General features: G+C 51.4%; 2 long non-coding RNA genes across 3 annotated transcripts; both read right to left on the bottom strand.

The window, feature by feature from the left end:
• Positions 1–2,621: 2,621 nt before the first annotated feature.
• On the bottom strand, positions 2,622–3,572 carry LOC141729924 (uncharacterized). Its single transcript, XR_012581484.1, has 2 exons — positions 3,468–3,572; positions 2,622–3,377 (listed from the first exon to the last, which is right to left on the bottom strand). It is a non-coding gene; the product is annotated as an uncharacterized LOC141729924 (long non-coding RNA).
• A 210-nt stretch (positions 3,573–3,782) lies between these two features.
• LOC141729777 (uncharacterized) lies at positions 3,783–17,909 on the bottom strand. 2 transcript variants are annotated; one of them, XR_012581212.1, is made up of 4 exons: positions 17,840–17,909; positions 4,828–4,914; positions 4,053–4,151; positions 3,783–3,950 (listed from the first exon to the last, which is right to left on the bottom strand). It is a non-coding gene; the product is annotated as an uncharacterized LOC141729777 (long non-coding RNA). The 2 variants fall into 2 exon arrangements; XR_012581213.1 differs by lacking the exon at positions 17,840–17,909 and adding an exon at positions 9,973–10,064.
• Between the last annotated feature and the right edge of the window lie 548 nt (positions 17,910–18,457).

Genomic DNA, 18,457 nt, shown 5'->3' with positions numbered 1-18,457 from the left:
TACAGGAAAATACTGATGGATTTGTGTTAGCATACAGTATATAAGTTGTGTTTGGATCCTTTTGTCCTTTGTACGTGAGGCAGGGTGAGAAAAACCCTTCCCGTACCCCGATCGCTCGGTTTTGCTTATGCTTTATCCAAGCCACAGCCAAATTATTTTGTATCTGCTTGATTATATTTGATTGTATAATTTTATATAAAATTGCTGCTCAATTAAATTGGTGCTAAATTCTAATTCTGTGGTTTATTAAATTAGACATATAGGGACCTCATTCTTAACAGTGTAGTCACTTTTGTTTTATTTTCTGTGAGAGGACACAAAGTTGGCAAAGCTTTGCTGAGCTTTGCTCCTCCCTCCTCTTCCTGAAAAAGCCAAGTCTTATAGTGCCCTGTGTAGTGGTTTTGGTGCTGATCAATCACTAGTGCACTCATTTCCTGCTGTGAGATAGGATTAGGACAATGTTAAAGCAGGTTTAAAACTTTAAAAGGGTATAAGGAAAATTTTATTAATAGTAACTAAAAGAAAAAAAGTAGCAAGAATTACAGCAAACCTTTTAGAAAACTTCTACAACTTCTCCTCCTGCCACAACTTTTACACTGACAATGTAAAGTAACAAAACCAAAAATTTCCACTTAGTTTACTACCTCTAAAATAGTCTTTCTTCCGTCCATTTAGGTAGAGAAGTTCCTCTTGGTAATGTTATGGAGACATCTCCACGAGAAGAAAGAGTTTTCTCCTGGTTCCTATTTTGGTCACAAATCCCAGCTGCCTGGGAGAAATTTATCATGAAGTTTCTGTCATTTTCTACACCCTTCCTAGAGATCACTGGGCTCTCTCAGGGTCCAGAAGTCACTTTTCCTTTTGGATGGATGGCCTGAAGGCACCCAGGGGCTGCAGGTTAGGACTGCTTCAGAAATTCTTTTGGCTTGGAAGGATCCTTCTACCTGAGAGCTGAATGGGCTGTGCCAACCCCAGAATGAGAGGGACTCAAGGCAACAGAATTAAAGGCTGGTGAGAGAACCCAAAGAATAGACTGTAACCTGCAGAGCAGGTGAGAGAGAACCAAAGATTGAAGATGCCGAAAAGTGGAGTCGAGTTTCCACCAGCTTGAAGATTGTTTAACTAACGCTTTGGGCAGGGAGTTTGAACTTTATCGTTTATTGATGTAATTGTCCTGTTTTAATAGATGAGAATCACAAGCATCTCTTGAGGGGTAGTACACAGGGAACCATCAGAGGTGTTGGGGCAGTTCCCTTAAGGACCAACAAGTAGAGTGAAACAAGAAATAGAGGCCAAGACCAGGTTGGCCCCTGTGTTCACCACCAAGAAGATTCCATAGCCCTGCTGTGGGCAGCAATCCCATAGGCATGGCAAGGTGGGGGCAAGAAAGGCACCCCAGAGCTCTGTCATTGCTCAGCTGTCTTTTAATACAACAGGAACCAGAAGGCAAGACTGAGTTGGCCTCTGTACTCCCCACTAAAATCCACCTGCTGTGAGTAGCAACTCCATGGGCACAGTAGATGGGGGTAAGAAAGGCACATCAGACCTTAGTGATCCCATTTTGTCCATTCCAAATAGGTGTGGATAAAAAAAAACTGAGATTTTTCCCTTCTGTTCCCACTCTCCTTGCCCACATCAACAGATACTAGTATGATTCATTAAAAGATTTTTGGAGAGATTATCAGAATTTAAAATGGCAGTTAATTTTTCAAGCCAAATGACTTATAAGAAAAGAGGGTTTTTAAATAGATGAACATTGTGATGGTTGGCTCTCACAATTGAGAGACAGATATTATGTGTATGTTTGGAGAAGTTTTGTAGATGAATAGTGCTGCTACTGCAATATGTCCCCCCTATTCCCCTTTCCCTCCCCCTTGCAGCAGCCTCAGTTCCCAGGGCATTTGGGGAGGGCCGGCTCATTACCAGGAGGGGCCACAGGACAACACCTGAGCTCCAATCAAGGTGTGAGGAAGTGATCTCCACCTGTGGAGGGCAGAGAAGGAGCTGACTGACAAAACTCTGGGAGGGGCTGAGGGTATAAAAGGCAGAGCATCCATTTTGTAAACAAGCATGTGCCTGACAGTCACAGAGGCCCCCAGTGCTGTAATTTTTCCTTATTCAGTCTGTTGTTGTGTATTTTGTTAAGGTTTAATAAACCTCTAAAATTTTAAAAGTGATGGTCCTTCCTCTCATCTTCCAAGGACAGCCCAGAAGTGTCACCTTCAAGCCAGTTTGTGATGATTTCCAGAAGCCCAGGTGATTTGGATTTCCCAACTAAGCTTGTTGTACAATGTTATAAGTTATAAATATAGGTATTGGCTTTCACATTTATGTACTACCTTTTGTTTTGCACGCTATTACTGATCACAAAAACCCTGATATAGTACAATTTCTAATTACTGCATTTGATATAGTATAATCTGTCAGTTTATGTATGCACCTTGTAGCTTTAATAAATAGAAGTGTCATAGATACTATCTTAGGCCATAGCACAATAGAGACTGGGATATCTTGGAATGATTGTTTCATGTAACTAACTCAGAAAATGGTGTCAAATACTAAAGTGATTTTCAACATTCAAGGACTTCGTTATCAGAAAGACAAGATAACAGAAACAAGAGCATGGGAAAAAAAATACTTTATTGACCCTCATTATCAGGGAGTGAAAATACAAAAAGATAGAATCAAAAGAAACCATGAAATATAACAGCTTAAGGTACAAGATGGCCTGAAAAAGTTAAAAAACCTAAACCAGCAAGAAAATTCAAAGTTATGGTGCAATTCTTACAAGCTGTTCAAAATTTACACATATTACATATATACAATTTAATAATATATTTCATATTATAATCCTTAAATATTAGAGCTACATGCACTCTTATAAATGTACATGTAGCTCTATATAGGTAACAGCATATAGAAAGCGTAGGTTGAGTTAACCCTGTGCAAGCAGACAAGCACCCCAGGGCAGGACTCAAACCCATAATAAACTTTTATAAAAAGTGAAAATAGTGAGCCGTATTTCCCACACATAATGAGGGCAATGCACTCACTGCAGGCAGCATCGGTGGCAGGATGGATTGCAGAGACTTTTCCTTTGCAGCCCCAGCCCAGCGCTGGCACTGGGGATGGAGAGGCACTGAGGTGACCCTGAGAGGAAGTGCAAGGCACAGGGCGCAGCTGAGGAAGGACAGCGCTGTGCTGGGCTCAGACGTGAAGCTGGCATTGCCCAGCGTGGAGAAGGTCCTTTGTGCAGGCCCTGTTACAGGGGAGCTTGGGCCTTGCTGCAGAGATACGGCCGCTCGTTGGAGCAGTTGTCACTCCTGAATCTCCTCTCAGCCAGGTACACACAGTCGGAATTGCCAAGGACAGGAACCCTGCAGGGAGGAGCAGAGGCAGCGCTGGCTGCCAGGGGAAGCCCTTGTGCCCCTGTGCCCCCAGGCCCTGCCCGGCTCCCCGGCACTCACCGGGAGCTGTAGCTGCTGCCGTCCCCCCAGTGCAGACGCTCGCCCCGTCTGCGCAGCCCGAGCCAGTAATCGACGTTCCCATAGAGGCGGCAGAGGAAATCCTGCCCAGGAGAGAGGAGTGGGAGCTGCCCCGGCCCCTCGGGGGGACACGTGCCCGGGACTGCCCCCGCACGCCGGGGCTCCTTCCCTGCAAGGCCCCGGCCCAGGGCTGCAGCCCCCGCCCTGCGAGCACCGAGCCCGGCCCAGGAGCGCCCCCAGGCTGCCCTCAGCCACCCCACACCGCCCGCAGCCCCTCACTCACCATGGCCTCCTCATCCTTTGCAATGGCCAGGGAGGCATTGAGCTCGGAGCACCGTTCCTGACCCTGATCCCACGCGCCGTAATCCCGTGGGAAGTAGTAGCAGACCCCATTGTACCCAACCCAGCCATGGGGACAGCCCAGAACCAACAGTGGAGTCGCAGGTGTGACTGGAACCTGTAGTGCTGCAGGGGGAAGAGGAGAAGGTCTGAGGATTCCCCTGTGCAGGGAGCAGGGAGCCCGCTCTGCCCCGAGGGGCTGGGCCCAGGCTGCTGCCCCTCCCTTACCTGCCAGCACAGCCAAGGCCACCCCCAAAGCCAGCACCAGCACCAGGAGCAGCAGAATCAGCACCGCCGTGCCCATGGGATGGCACCTGAACCGTTCACCTGGAGCAGGAAAGAGCTGCTGGCTGCCAGAAGCAGAGCCGGCCCTGCGATCTGCTCAGCCCAGGGCCAGGGAGCAGAGCAGGGAGCCCTGAGGCAGTGTGGGCCTCCCTCAGGTGGCAGCCAGAGAGCCAAGAGCTGGCCACAGGCAGGGACACAGCTGTGGCCACAGGCAGGGACACAGCTGTGGGCACAGGCTGCAGCAGGAGAACTGCACAGCCTTGGGGGCAGCTGGGGCTCTTGCTTGCAGCCACGGATGGGGCCCAGCAGAGCACGAGGCCTCTTCCAGACATCGGGAAACAGCCACACACCTACCAGCCCTGGCCTTGGGAGAGGACACGGGCCCCTGTCTAAAAAGGCACCGGGGTGGCCCTGCACTCACCTAGGAATCTTCTGAGGCTCCTTTTGTGTACATTGTAGGTTGCTGCTGTGCCCTGGGGAGCCAGGGGCTCCCTCACACACCCATCCCAGGTGCAGAATCCATTCTGCACATCTGCACGCTCACAAGTGGCATCCCCCTGCTGATGCGAAGAGGCTTCTTGTGCCCCAGGGAAGTGTGGACCCCTGGCTGCTGGTCCCTCCTGGAGATGCTGGGGCTTACTCGCAACTCTATTAATGGGGCAGAATTCACTCTTCTCCTGCTCACAGGCGCCATCTCTCTGCCCTGAACAAACATCACCTTGCTTTGGCGACATCAGGAGTGCTGCTCGCAGATCCTTTGGGAGCTCGGACTCGGGAACAGCTTTGCAGCCGCGCTGATGGCACCCTGAAAGGGACACGATGAGAGGTCACTGCTGGTGCCGGCCGTGCGGGAGCTCAGGAGGGCGGTGGCAGCTGTGGCTGCGCTGTCGCCGCTGCCCAGAGGTGCGGCAGCAGGTGCGGAGACAAGCGCAGCCTCCGGCAGCTCTGCGGTGGCCGCAGCCGCGGCCCCTGTGGCTCTGCAGCCGCTGCAGCCCAGCTCCGTGGCGGGCCGGGCGCTGAGAGCGCCTGCGAGCTGCCGGCTGCTGCTGGCCCGGGGCAGCTGCGGCTCGGAGTCCGCCTGCCGAGGGGCAAGAAGCAGCAGCCCCGGGCTGCTCACCATTGTGCCCCGCATGATTCCCTGCCCCGGCGCCTCGGAGCCCGAGCACACCGAGCGCCGGCACGGCCGCTGCGGCTCCCTGCCTGGGCACACGGAGCGGCTCTCGGCACAGAGCGCAGCGCCGAGAAGCCTCGGCCCCGGAGCGGGCAGGATGCGCCGCTTTGTGCCCGCACTCGGCCCCTGCAGCGCTTTGGGCTCTGAGGCACTGCGTTCAAGTTCATGCCGTGCCAGCCCCGAGCAGGGCACGGACACCTCCCGCCCGAGCAGCGGCCCCGAGCCCGGTGCCGCACGGGCGGGAACGTCCCGGGCACGGAGCAGCCGCCTCCGTCCTAGCGAGAGCAGCCGGGATGAGCCATCGCTGCCGCGGCACCGGCTCCATGCCGGCCATCCGGGCAAGGAGGAGAGCGCGGGCAGCCGCTCCCTCTGCTGCGATCCCAGCGCACGGGGGGGACACGGGGGAAGCCGGCACCAGGAACTCGGCAGAACCCCCCGGCCCTCACCGCTGCCCCCTCCGCCCGCAGCGAGCCCCGAGCTGGGGCAGCACCGACCGCGGTCCCACCTGGGCTGGAGCCTCCTCCGAGCTCCGCCTCCGAGCTCCGCAATGACACGAAGGCAGCGCCCCCACCACCGCTCCTGTCCCGGCCTCTGCTGCCTCATTTTAAAACCGGTGTGGGTTGTTGTTTGCGTTTCACCATACAGGGTGCCGGAACGCAGCGAGGGGCGGGGAAGAGGCGGGGAGCAGAAAGGCGTCGTCGTGTCAGGTAGTTTCCATTCCCTTTCCCAAAAACAGTGCTTCGAAAGAATCGTAGCTCCGCTGGACGGGGCAGGATGGGCAGGAGGGAGAGCTTCTGGGATAAGAGCTTCTACAGTGAATCACCGCAGGGATTCTTGGGCTGGGCTGGGCCAGGCCAGGTGCCCAGGGCCAGCAAAAGCGCTCTGAGCCTCTGCTCCTGCCCCTGGGCAGGCAACAGAGCACAGCAGGAAAGGCTCGGGGATCGGCAAAGGCCAGGCAGAGGTCACTCACCGGTCACTGGTATAAAGGGACACGACTGCGGGGAATTCTTTGAATTTGTCATGACACAAATCATGGCAAGAGAACGAGCGGTGAAGCAGCAGGGCTCAGCCTCGGAACCAGGCATGTGCCCTCGGCCCCCGGCAGCCGCAGCAGGGGGATAAAGGATCCCCGGGCCGAGCAGCGGCTCTGCCCCAGCACGGGGATGTGTCCGGAGCCCCCGCTCCGGGCCGGGCTCGCAGGGCCGAGCGCGGAGCAGGCACTGAGCTGCTCCTGGAGCTTCCAGCGCTGCTGGATCCGGCGGGCGCGGCACAGGCAGTGCCGGGGACATCGCTCGGTGCCTGGCGGCGTTTGCCGTCCCCAGGGAGAGACTGAGCCCGGCCCGCAGCGCCAGCTCATCCCCACCCTTCTATTGCAATTGCTCCATGGTTAAACCAAGGGGAAACTCCCTCCTGCCGCCAGTTCAAAGCCCTGAATCAAGGGGAGAACGGAGGGTCCCTCCCGATTTAGATCCCTAGGTGTTGCATAAGGACGGTCTCCCCTCAGTTTAATCTGGAATAAATAGTTAATCAAGGGGGTGTCTTCCTTAATTTAGCCTCCTAATAGGAGTGGAAATGCAGTTTCCCACTTCAATTTCCCTCAACAAAGACCATTCTGGGGGCTTTTGGACAAATACTTTGTCAGTGAAGGTCCCTTCAAATGGAGGCTCCCCCTCGATGGAACTCTTACAGTGGCACATCAAGGGGTTCCTCTCAAGGGAAGCCCTTTCAGACCAGGGATAGCCGTGTTTGCTCCCAGTTTGAACCTGGAGATGATGAAAATGGGGCTCTTTCCCTCAATTTAAACAGCACCATAAAGAGTTTCTCTTTCCATTTCAACATGAAAATCAAGGAAAATGGTGATTGCCTGCCTAGTGAGACACCCAAAATGATGAATAAGGTGTGTTTTCCTAAACTGAGACCCTTCAAATGACAGGTGAATGGGGATCCCCCCAAGTTCAAACACAATTACAGAAAAGCTTTCCCCCCTCCATTTCAATCCCTATTTTGGGGGCACTGGGGAGGGACTGGGGGCACTTCCCCCTCCTCACTGCTCACCCCTGGGGCTGCTGCCCCTTGCACAGTGCTGAGCAGTTCCCTCCCAGTTCCCTGCCAGTTTCCCTCTTCCAGGCAAGCCCCGGCAGGGATGGGGAGAGCACTGGGCAGGAGCTGGGAGCGCTGTTCCTTCCCAGGGCTCCTGATATCCCTGCCAGTGCTCCTTCCTGCTCACTCCCGCTGCTCCCACTCTCCCTCCCAGTTCCCTCCTGGCATTCCCTGTGCTCCCAGTTCCCTCCCAGTGTTCCCAGGATCTCTCCCAGTGCTCCCAGCGGCAAAGCCCTGGGGGCACAGCGTGCTCTGCTCTTGAAGGGGCGAGACTGGAGCTGTCAGGAGAGCAAACCCGGCTGGGAAAGCGTTCCCTGCACAGGAAGGTGTCTCCCCTCTCTGACCACAGAGGGAGCTCAGGCTCCGCTCTTGACTCCAAACCCTTGAAGCTGCGAGCCCGACTGCCCGAAATTGGCTCGGCCCCACTGCCCAGCGCACTGCTCAGAGCTCACACGGCTGAGGGGGCAGTGCAGATTAAATAATGAACGCTGCTGGGCACGGCTTTAGCTCTGAACTACACACTGTCACACAGGAACAAAACCCTTAACGAGGATGGGTTTCTCTTGCTGGCACAAGGAGAGAAGCAGAAATCTGACAGGAATATTCTTCATCATTCTGCCCAGGCTTTGTCAAACCCTCCAGCTCCTGCACCTCGGGAAATAACAAGTGGCTTCTAAGCAGTGCCTTTGATGTCAGTGAGCAGGTTATTATGGATTACTCTGGCATTGGAAAGCAGCCTTCACCCCCTACTGCTCTTGGAGGCTGCTGCCCAGGGAGCTCCTGAGTTGTATCTTCCTTGTCAATCTTATCTGCCCTTTGTTTAATTGTAAAAACATAAATAAAATGCAGGGAGCGTTTGCCCAGGGTCTCAGGACTTCTCAGGTCTCAGCACATCTCTTCCAAAGAGAGGGAAAAAAAGAGTGTTTCTCCCAAACCACAGTTAAAGAGTTCATGTTGTCTCCATATATTTTGAAAAGGAAAAGAGGAAGAGTAAAATATTAATTACTGTGCCAGTGGTGCTGCAGCCTATTTCTGTTCTCTTCTTTCACTTGTAGCATCTCTAAGGACACTCTAAAGAACCAAAGCAAACAAACAAAAAAACACCACCAACAAAAAAATTTAATTCAAGCTGAATGAGAAGCAATCTGGCTGCAGGCTTGTGGCACTCCACTGCCTGATTTCCAGTAAGGGAGCTCATCCCCTCTGCACTTCCAAGCCAGATCCCAAAGTCCTGAGCATCAGCTTTCAGCTTTTTGAACATTGAACTGTAAGCAAAGCTGCTGGGGAGGGCCATGCTCCAGGCACATCTGTGCCATTTCATCTCTCCAGCTCTCTCAGGTCAGCTCGGCTCTTTTCCTCTTCTTGCTGGCTTTGGCTCATTCATTTCTTGAGGGGCTGCCCTGCACTGATCTGAGCATGAACTGACCATCAGACGAACAGCTTCTGGCACTGTGGCTCTATCCTAAATAGACCATTTCCCAAAGGAATTCCAGGATCTTAATTTCACTTAAAATGCCTTTTAAAGGAACCTGGTTTGATGCCCTCCATTTCTAAACAAGGAATACACAACACTCCTGCACTCCCTGCCAGGGGCATTCTTTGAGCCTTGCAGAAAGGCTTTAAAGCAGCACAGAGTTTGTTAAGCACCCGCAACTTCATCCAAAATTCAAATCAATTGCATGGGCAGAGCCTGACTTTAAAACCTACTCTGAAATGGAATTAAAGAGCAGTTCCATTGCCAATTGACAAGATGAGAAAGGTTTCCTTAGCAGTTATTGAGATGACAAAGTAAGGGAGAGGATGGAGCATGGACTAGGGGAGAGAAGGGGAAAACCTTCACTTGCACAGTGGGGTTTTAACCATCATGCTCACATCTCAAGGACTTGTGGGAGGAAAGCGTTCTAATGTCAAGAAAGTAAAGGTCCTTGGATATTTTTCATTTCAACAAGAGCTAAGGAAGCCCTCAGCAGGAGGACATTGGGATAACTGCAAGGCTGGTTTCTGGAGCAGAGGGCGCAGGGTATGCTCCTCAAAGCCAGACCTTCACCCACAGCAGCCAGAAGGCAGAAAAACAAAGATACAACAAGGCCTTAAGTGGGGAACGGGTTATCAAGGGTTTTATAAGGGAAGAACAAGGTCTGGGAAACGGGACCTGGAAGGCGAGAGAGGAAGGAAACAGGGAGGCAGCTGCGGCCTCTTCGGAGAAGAGAAGAGAAGAGAAGAGAAGAGAAGAGAAGAGAAGAGAAGAGAAGAGAAGAGAAGAGAAGAGAAGAGAAGGCAGGAGAATGGAGGCGTCAAGGAAAGGCTGGCACTAAATTCCAACGCAGCCGGCACGGCAGCTGCAGCTCCCTGCCTGGGCACACGGAGCGGCTCCCGGCACAGAGCGCAGCGCCGAGAAGCCTCGGCCCCGGAGCAGGCTGCATGCACCGCTTTGTGCCCGCACTCGGCGCCTGCAGCGCTTTGGGCTCTGAGGCACTGCGTTCAAGTTCATGCCGTGCCAGCCCCGAGCCGGGCACGGACACCTCCCGCCCGAGCAGCGGCCCCGAGCCCGCCCTCAGCACCGAGCGGGGCACATCCGACCGCGGGTCCCACCTGGGCTGGAGCAGCCCCCGAGCTCCGGGTGCCGCCGCCGCTCCAGTCCCGGTCAGAGCCGCCAGTCCCGGCCGCTGCCGCCGCAGGGCGAAGCCGATCTGGGTGTGCGAGGGATTTTGGCCGTGTTGAGGAAAGAGCGCCCGGGGGAGGAGCGAGGGGCGGGGAGGAGAGGAGGCGAGCGAAGGGGCCTGGTCTGCGGTCAGAGCAAAGAGAACGCGTTTGGCAGGGAGCCCGAGCAGCTGGAACGTGATAAATACAAAGAGATCATGTGCAGGTAGCCCGAGCAGACAAGAAGGAACCCTTTGTTCGTAATTGTTTGTACATGGAGCTGTGCTGGTTGGAGGCCTCCTGTTGCACAGTGATCACGAAATTACAGTGTTCTCGACATTTGGTGATATCAGGAGGAACATCAATACAATTTTTACATTGGACTTCCTGCGGTTAGACTTGGGCCTGTTTAGAAGACTTATTCAGAAAGTTCCTTGGGAAGCAGCCCTTGAAAACAAAGGAGTCTAGAAATGGTGGGCATGCTTCATAACAGATCTTGAGGGCACAGGAACAGACTGTCTCTGTGTGCCAAAATATTGAGTCAGCAAGGAAAGCGTACGGCCTGGATGAGCAACGAGGTTTTGTAGGAACTTAAAAATTAAAGGAGGATGTATCATCTTTGGAAGGAGGGTCAGATCTCTCAGGAAGTATTTAAGGAGGCTTGCTAGGGAATGTACGGAAAAAAATAGGGAGGCCCAAACTCAGTTTGAACTTAAATTGACAGCTTTTATAAAGGATAATAAAGATGTGTTTACAAATATATTAATGGTAAAAGAAAGGGTAGGACCAGTTTTTGTTTTCTTTTAGATGCAAGAGGGAACTTAGTAACTGCAGATGAGGAGAAGGCAGAGGTCCTCAATGCCTTCTTTGCCTCAGTCTCTAGTGGGCAATATTTTTAAAAGGAATATTTTTCAATATTTTTATTGGTGGCATGGATGAGGAAATTGAGTCTTTCATTAGGAAATATGCAGAAGACACTGAGCTGGGAGTGTGTGTCGATCTGTTAGAGGGATAGAGGGCTTTGCAGAGGGTCCTGGAACAGTTGGATGGATGGGCAGAGTCCAAGGAGATGAAGTTTAATAAATCCAAGTGCCCAGTGCTGCATTTTGGCCACAATAACCCCTGCTATGCTCTGGGCTGGGGACGGTGTGGCTGGGCAGTGCCCAGGTAGAAAGGGATCTGGGGGTGCTGGTGACAGCCAGCTGAACATGAGCCAGCAGTGTGTCCTGGTGGCCAGGAAGTTCAAGGGCTCCTGGCCTGGATCGGGAATGGTGTGGCCAGCAGGAGCAGGGAGGTCTATTAAACATTGACCAGAATACAACAAAAGGACTACATAAGTGTGAGAAACGCCAATCACCTGGTTTTTAAAATTTTGAAAGTTTAAAAGTAATAAAATGGCTAGAAAAATTGTAATATAATTAGAGTGATAATAATTTGGACAATTTGGGCTAGGACAATATGAGACAATAGAAACAAAGAGTTACAGACAGTTCAGATACCTCTTTCTGCGCAAAATAAGCCCAGAAAAGGACCCACGTTAACAGAGGATTAACCCTTAAAAGCAACAGCCTGTTGCATATTCATACACCTCATGCATGATGCATAAATTCCATTCAAACACAGGATTCTGTCTGGGCAGTGTCAGCTTCTGCCTCTGAATCCTGACTGACTCTTCAGGGCTGAGTGAGGCAGGAAGAACTCAATAATGGAGCAATAAATTCTCTTTCTCTGAAAGATTTGGGTGTCCTGTGGCTGCTGTCTCAGTGCGAGTCCTTTTCTAAGAAAAAAAGTATCTTACATAGCATAGTTTCTATTTTAACATTATGTTATAACTTAAAACTATATTTAACACACTACTTAAGACAATTAATACAGCGTTACTTTCTAACATAACACATAATATATTCATTTGTATGAATCATAAAATACACAATTTTCACATTAAATGTGTTATGTTGGAAAGTTATGCTGTATTATTCTCTTTTAAGTAGTGGTGTATTGATCTCTTTTAAGCAGTGCTGTATTAATCTCTTTTAAGTAGTGTGGCAAATATAGTTTTTAGGCTACAGCATAATATTAAAATAGAAACTATGTGATGTAAGATACTTTCTGTAACTAGCTCAAGGAATGGATAAGATAATCAAGAAATTCTTCACATAGAGATAACAGCAAAACAGCAAGAACACACCAAGATCCCAAGAGGAGAACTCTTGCCTCCTTTTCAGGAAAGCTCAGACTTAGAGGGACCAAAGATGAGGGGGAGAGTTGAAATTAAGCAGAAACCCCCTTAGTTTGAAAGGAATTTGATTCTTTTATGAGATTTATGAATATGCAATAGGCTGTTGCTTTTAAGGTTAATCCTTTGTTAGCAAGGTGTGCTTTTGTGCCAGAATGCAAAAGCACCCGGACGTCCATAATTCTTTGCTTTTTTCTTGTCTTTTATTGTCGTAACTTTGATTTGATTGTCCAAATTCTTATTGTCCTAATTTTTATTACGATTTTCATTATTACTAAACTTCTAAAGTTTTAACACAAGTGAATGGTGTTTGTCACAACTACACTATTACTTCTAACAACTATAACCTGTATTTTTAGCTCACGTGGCCCTGTTTCATAGCTCTAATTCTCTAAAGTGTCTGGTTTTTTTGCATGGCCATATTTTGAAACTTATTGAAACAATCTCTCACCAATGTCACCTCTGTTCCGTGACCCTCCTAAGTCAGCAGCCTTATCTCAGTGATTGCAAACAGATGTTCAAGGCTGTGTGATCTTTGTCAGGTTTTGAGAATTCTCTACAAGTCCATTTCTCACATCTTTCTTTTTTTTGGACTGTAAAAACTTTTTTGATGGTCTTATGTATTATTTGTGTATGCAGTGAAGTATATAGGGTACTATTACTTACACTGTTATTATAATAATTAATACTTGAAATTTATTTTGTAACTTTTATTTAGTTAAGTTATAAAGTATTTTTTCTTTAATAGATTGTTTAATTAGGATTTATTGTTTGTTTTTATTTGATTTGTTAAATTTTTCGTTTTTGAAGGTGTTTGTGGATGGGCAGAGTGGTTAGAAATGGTTATGTAATATAATCTTTTAAAATTTTTATAATTATGTTCATGTACTAGTAAGGGAAAATTGATGGTGGTTTTGTTTTGTACCAGGTATGTTTAGTAGTACTAATATTTGTTATATTATTAATAATACTGGAAGCAGTATTGATTTTTAAAATTTAATTAATACTCTGATTTAATTGATTGAATGTTATAGTTGAGGTGAGTTGAGGTAAAAACAAATTTCATCGAACTTGTTTTGTACGGTTTTAGGAGTAAAACTGTTATTATTGGGGTTTTTTATAATGATGATTTTTTTATGGTTGTTTGGATTTTCTTCTAATATTAGGTGTTATTATAGTGAATTTCTTGTTATATGGGCTATTTTATATTTTGAGGGAATGTTTTTCTAGGTTTTATTTTTATAAATGAGTTAATATTTTTGGTAATTTCTGTGGAAATTTGTTAAGGTTAATAGTTTTATTTTTAGGGGGTACAGGAGTGTCCTGGGGTGACTTTATGACACTCATATCCCCATTTGTCTGTTTAGCCCAGAAATAAGTTCTGCACATTTAAGGCAGGTTCTGAGAGCGAAGGGGCAGAGAAGGAGGCACAGGTTGTTATCACAAACTGCACTCACTCTGCACATTGGGCTCCTGCAGCTCTGCCGGAATCGGGTTAATTTTTACCTCCATGAGGCAGAGAAGTTCCCTGTACTGTGGGTTTTCCTTTTTCTCTGTTCCTGTTTAACCGGGCATGGACTGAACATCACAAGTCACCTTCAACTAACAACCTGGGCGCACCTGGCTGGGTCTGGCAACAGGGCCTGATAAGGGACAGGTAAGAGCCTGATAAGGGATTGATAAGAGACTGATGAAGGACTGAGTGAACTGAACTACACCCCACAGAGGGGGCTTTCTGTGCTTGTCATCTCTTCACAGAGTGAGAGGTTCTGCTGTTTAATATTGATCATTTTTTCTGCTGGAGAATGCTTTGCTGGTTAAATTAACAGTTTTTTCCACTTCTATCCAAGGAAATTTTTTTCCCTAAGCAGCTGGGGGTGGGGAAGTATGAATTTGCTCCCTAGAGGAAACTCCTTTAAAGAATTTTCTCCCAAAATTGCCCTAAACCAGGACACTTTGCAGCACTTTCTCCCCCCTCCTGTCCCTGCCAGCTCCAGCAAAGCCATTTCCACCACTGGCACCAGCTGCCTCCTGTCCCTCGCTCCCATTTTGCCCACTCTGAACTCCTGGAGCCGCCTGCCCGCGGAGCCGCAGCCGCTGTGGGGCCGGGTAATGGTGCAGGGAATGCTGGCAGGGATTCTTGGGCTGGGCTGGGCCAGGCCAGGTGCTCGGGGCCAGCTCTGAGTCTCTGCTCCTGCCCCTGGGCAGGCAACAGAGCACAGCAGGAAAGGCTCGGGGGTTGGGAAAAGGCCAGCAGAGATCACTCACTGGTCACTGGTATAAAGGGACACGACTGGGGGGAATTCTTTGAATTTATTATGACACAAATCATGGCAAGAGAACGAGCGGTGAAGCATCAGGGCTCAGCCTCGGAACCAGGAATGTGCCCTCGGCCCCCGGCAGCCGCCCCATTGGGATAAAGGATCCCCGGGCCGAGCAGCGGCTCTGCCCCAGCACGGGGATGTGTCCGGAGCCCCCGCTCCGGGCCGGGCTCGGAGGGCCGAGCGCGGAGCAGGCGCTGAGCTGCTCCTGGAGCTTCCAGCGCTGCTGGATCCGGCGGGCGCGGCACAGGCAGTGCCGGGGGCATCGCTCGGTGCCTGGCGGCGTTTGCCGTCCCCAGGGAGAGACTGAGCCCGGCCCGCAGCGCCAGCTCATCCCCACCCTTCTATTGCAATTGCTCCATGGTTAAACCAAGGGGAAACTCCCTCTTGCCGCCAGTTCAAAGCTTTGAATCAAGGGGAGAACGGAGGTTCCCTCTCGATTTAGATCCCTAAATGATGCACACGGAGGGTCTGCCCTCCAGTTTATCCCAAATCAAAAGAGGGGGATTTTTCCTCAATTTAGGATTTTAAGATATTAATCTGTTCCATAAATAAGGGAAAATGCAGTTTCCCTCTTCAATTTCCCTCAACAAAGGCCCGTCTGGGGACTTTTGGACATCTTTTTCATCTCTGAAGGTCCCTTCAAATGGAGGCTCCTCCTTCGATGGAACTCTTACAGTTGCACATAAAGCAGTTTCTGTCGAGGGAAGCCTTTTAAGACCAGAGGCAGCGATCTTTGCTCTCAGTTTGAGCCTGAAGATGATGAAAATGGAGCTCTTTTCTGCCTTTCAAACCCATGGAACTGCACAATAAAGTTATTCTCTCTCCATTTAAACATGAAAATCATGGAAACCAGTGATTACCTGCCAAGAGAGGCCCCCAAAATGATGAAAAAGGTGTGTTTTCCTTCAATCGGGACCCTTCAAGTCACAGGTCAATGGGGATCCTCCCCTGTTCAAACACAATTACAGAAAACAGGCCAGACTTTGGCCTGTTTCGGAGACTTAATCAGAGCGTCCCTTGGGAAGCAGCCCTTAAAAACAAAGCAGTTCAGGAAACGTGGGCATGCTTCAAAGCAGAGATCTTGAGGGCACATTAACAGACTGTCCCTGTGTGCTGAAAGATCAGTCAACGGGGTAAATGTCCAGCCTGGCTGGGCAAGGAGGCTTTGGAGGAACTTAGGAATAGAGAGAGGATGTATCAGCTTTGGAAGGAGGGTCAGGTCTCTAAGGAATTATTCAAGAGGGTTGCTAGAGCATGCAGAAAAAAAATTAGGGAGTCCAAAGCTCAGTTTGAACTTTGGCAACTTCTGTAAAGGATACAAAAAATGTTTTTACAAATACATTAATGCTAGAAGGAAGGGTAAGACCAGCCTTTGTTCTTTATTGGACAAAGGAGGGAACTTAGTATCTGCAGATGAGGAGAAGGCAGAAGTGATTAATGCCTACTTTGCCTCAGTTCTTAGTGGGAAGATGACTTGCCCTCAAGACACCTGCCCGCCTGGGCTGGTGGATGGTGCCAGGGAGCAGAATGGTCCCCCCATTATCCAGGAGGAGGCAGTCAAAGAACTACTGAAATGCTTGGATGTTCATATATCTATGGGACCAGAGAGGATCCACCCCAGGTGGATGAGGGAGCTGGCAGGTGAGCCTCCAAAGCTGCTCTCCATCATTTACCACCAGCCCTGGCTCACTGGGGAGGTTCCAGATGGCTGGAAGCTGGCCAGTGTGACACCCATCCACAACAAGGGTGCTAAGGAGGATCCTGGCAATTGCAGGCCAGTTAGCCTGGCCTCAGTGCCCAGTAAGGTCATGGAGCAGTTCATGTTGATTCCAGCAGGCAGCACTTCCAGGATGGCCAGGGTGTCAGAGCCAGCCAGCACGGGTTTAGGAGGGCTGAGGCGTGTGTGACCAAGCTGGTCTCCTTGCATGAGCAGGTGGTCCTGCTGGTGGGTGCAGGAAAGGCTGTGGATGTGTCTGTCTGGGCTCCAGCAAGGCCTTTGGCAGTGTCTGCCACAGCTCCCTCCTGGAAAAGCTGCAGCCCAGGGCTGGGACAGGAGCACTCTGTGCTGGGCTCAGCACTGGCTGGATGGGCCGGAGAGTGGTGCTGAGGGTGCTGCATCCAGCTGGGGCCAGGCACCAGGGGTGTCCCTCAGGGCTCTGTGCTGGGGCCAGCTCTGTTCAGTGTTTGCACTGACCCCGTGGATGAGGGCATTGAGGCTTTCATTAGTGAATCTGCAGAGGACTCTGAGCTGGGAGCTGTGTCCCTCTGTGGGAAGGTAGGAGGGCTCTGCAGAGAGACGTGGAACTGTTGGATGGATGGGCAGAGTCCAAGGAGATGAAGTTTAATAAATCCAAGTGCCCAGTGCTGCATTTTGGCCACAATAACCCCTGCCATGCTCTGGGCTGGGGACGGTGTGGCTGGGCAGTGCCCAGGTAGAAAGGGACCTGGGGGTGCTGGTGACCGCCGGCTGAACACGAGCCAGCAGTGTGTCCTGGTGGCCAGGAAGTTCAAGGGCTCCTGGCCTGGATCAGGAATAGTGTGGCCAGCAGGAGCAGGGAGGTCATTGTGCCCCTGTGCCTGGCCCTGGTGAGGCCACACCTGGAGTGCTGTGTCCAGCTCTGGCCCCTCAGCTTGGGAAGGACGTTGAGACGCTGGAGCGCGTCCAGAGGAGGCAACGAGGCTGGAGAGGGGCTGGGAACACAAAGCCTGTGAGGAACCCCTGAGGGAGCTGGGGGTGCTCAGCCTGGAGAAAAGGAGACTCAGGGGTGCCCTCATCACTCTGTACAGCTCCTGAAAGGTGGCTGTGCTCAGGTGGGGTTGGGCTCTTTCTCTGGGCAGCACTGACAGAACCAGAGGGCAGTCTCAAGCTGCACCAAGAGAAATATAGGCCCTATATTAGGAAGAAGTTTTTTTTTACATAAAGAGTGATAAAGAACTGAAACGGCCTGCCTGGGGAGGTGGTGGAGTCACCATCCCTGGATGTGTTTAAAAATAGACTGGATGTGCTGCAGGGTGCCAGGGTTTAGCTGAGGTGTTGGGGCTGTGTTGGACTCGATGGTCTTGGAGGTCTCTTGCAACCCAGCCCAGAGATTCTGTGATTGTGTGAGCGCGGGCAGCCGCTCCCTCGGCTGCGAATCCAGCGCAGGGGGCACACGGGGGCAGCCGGCACCAGGAACTCGCCAGAACCCCCCGGCCCTCACCGCGGCCCCCTCCGCCCGCAGCGAGCCCCGAGCTGGGGCAGCACCGATCGCGGTCCCACCTGGGCTGGAGCCGCCTCCGAGCTCCGGGTGCCGCAGCAGATTTGAGGCGATTTGATCAATCAAATGCGGAATGCACCAGTCCTGGGGCGGCCGTTTTCCTCCCCGGCGCTCCCCGCTGCCTTCTCGGGGATCGGTTCCCTCACCCTTCCGGCGCCTCCCGCGGCTGCCGGCCCGGATTGCGGGAAGTGAACCCGAGTACCTTTGGCCCGGCTGAGCGCAGTGCAAACCCCCTGCGGTGGCGGCAGGCGCGGGGCTGCCCCGCCTCACCCCGAGCCTCGGGCGGGTCCCAGCTCGGCTTTCCCCGCTCGGCTTTGCCCTCGCTGCCGCCGGCGCTTTCCCCGCTCCCGGGACTCGGCTTTGCCCGGTGGCTCCGCTTTTCCCTCGCTGCCGCCGGCGCTTTCCCCGCTCCCGGGGCTCGGCTTTGCCCGCCGGCTCCGCTTGGCCCCGGGAGAACTCACTCCCCCCGTGGCTCCCCAGCCCTGCGGGGGGGCGAACCCCCGGCATTTGCCGAAGGGCTCTGACTGCCCCTGGCTACTGAAGCCTCACGGAACGTGTGCTAGAATGCCGTAAACGTGTGCTGAAATGCTTATTTGAAGTTAGTCTTGTGTTTTTCGCGA

Source organism: Zonotrichia albicollis, chromosome 8 (assembly GCF_047830755.1).
Source record: "Zonotrichia albicollis isolate bZonAlb1 chromosome 8, bZonAlb1.hap1, whole genome shotgun sequence".
Classification (NCBI taxonomy): domain Eukaryota; kingdom Metazoa; phylum Chordata; class Aves; order Passeriformes; family Passerellidae; genus Zonotrichia; species Zonotrichia albicollis.
The sequence above is the reverse complement of the archived record's forward strand: the minus strand, read 5'-3'. Positions and strand labels throughout refer to the sequence as shown.